At 39.0% G+C, this 1,745-nt stretch overlaps 1 pseudogene; it reads left to right on the top strand.

Annotated features, from left to right (window-relative positions):
- The first annotated feature begins 238 nt into the window (after nucleotides 1-238).
- LOC114498372 lies at nucleotides 239-386 on the top strand (annotated as a pseudogene).
- The last annotated feature ends 1,359 nt before the right edge of the window (nucleotides 387-1,745 follow it).

Below are 1,745 nucleotides of genomic sequence, written 5' to 3'. Positions count from 1 at the left end.
CAGTGGATTTATATAAGCTCTATCCTCTTCATTCATAACCCTGTCACTGCATATGAGCTATACATTTGTTCTTAAATCCTAATCATCTCTCTTAGTCTTTCTCAGGGCTTGCTATGGACTGATTTGTGCCCCACCCCGTCCCCCAATCTACACTTTGAGGCCCTAATTCTTAGTATGACTGTATCTGGAGATTGTGTCTTTCGGAGATAGGTAAGGTTAAATGAGGTCGTATAAGTGGAGCCTCAAGGGAGATACCAGGGTCCTGAAGGTGGTTTTCCCAGGATGAGGCTCACCTGAGGACCGCTGCCCACTGTGGTTTCCCCACACGAGGGAAACTCAACTACATAAATTGTGGTAGCAGAGGACTGCATTTACGCCCTCCCCTGGGACAAAAAAAAAAAAAAAGATTGGACTCTTAATCCTACAGGGCTGGTGGGCCTTATAAGAAGAAAAGAGAGAAATCTCCCTCACTCTGGGTGCTCTCAAAGAAAGACCACGTGAGCATAAAAGCAGCAGCCTGCAAGTCAGAAAAAACAGCTCTCACCAGAAACCCAATCCTACTGGAACCTCGATCTTGAATTTTCTAGCCTTTAGAACTGTAGAAAAATAAATTTTTGTTGTTTAACCCATGTGGTCTGTAGTATATTTTTATGGCAGCCCAAGCAGTCTAAGACAGGATCAAAATTGAAGGTCAGATCCAAAACCTGCCAAATAATGAGACTATGTAATTTACAGTTCTTACACTGACATAATTTCATGCGTGGCATAATTGAATTCTAATAATAAGAATCTGTGATGCAGAGAAGACATATTCCGTTCAGCTTCCTCTCACTTTCTCTGTGTCCCTAAATACTCCCATGATTGTTCTGTCCCTACTTTTGTATTTAATTATCACTGTTTAATTTTAAATTTTTAATGTTTAAATAAATCATTGAAATACATAATGAAAAAAGTTTGTGCCTTAGAATTGGGCTGAATTTGTTACTTTGCTTGTTTTTATGATCCTGGTGTTACCATGAAGACAATCGAGTTCCTTACGGTTTATGGCTAGACTGGTCCATTTTTCTTTTCTTACCCTGGGATTCTAAGAAACTATAGTTATCAAGGAAGGGTTCCAGTAACAGTAATATTTTCCTCTTGACAGGCTGCTTTGATTTATTTTTTCAGAAGGAAAATGATGTCCTTGAAAAAATTCCATCCAATCTCACTTTTGCTTTTTTTTAACCACAATTGAAAAAGGGCTAGCTGAAGTGTGGACAAGAATAAGGCATGTCTTTTATGTCCCTCTCAGGGAATACCAGCCATCTTTTATGGGATCGAATCCACGGTCTGGGCTTTATTATCAGTGGGCCTTGAGCAGGAGCGCTAACCAACCCAAGAGAGTACATTGGGAGATGTCATTAATTGAAGGGGATAAAGCAAAAGCATGTCCGAGTGTAAGTTAATGTAGTACATCCCTAGGCAGAAATCGGTTATGTGCTTTTTCAGATGTAACATTTTAATTGGCCTACCTGATAGAAGGTTAAATAAAATGTACACCAAACCTCATTAGTAGTCAATTGTCAAATACCCTCCCTGAAACATGACTAAAACTAGCAGTAAGTGGGTGCAACTCACAATTATGAGAGACCTAAAAGTTGTCTTAAGCAATACTATTTGCAACAAAGAATTTCAACTGGTTCCATTAGACCAAACACACTTTAGCTATTTTCCAAAAGTTTTAACTTTTAAGATGGGTACTTGAA

This window comes from Phyllostomus discolor, chromosome 5 (genome assembly GCF_004126475.2).
Source record: "Phyllostomus discolor isolate MPI-MPIP mPhyDis1 chromosome 5, mPhyDis1.pri.v3, whole genome shotgun sequence".
Classification (NCBI taxonomy): Eukaryota; Metazoa; Chordata; class Mammalia; order Chiroptera; family Phyllostomidae; genus Phyllostomus; species Phyllostomus discolor.
This window is presented reverse-complemented; position numbering and strand designations above follow the sequence as displayed.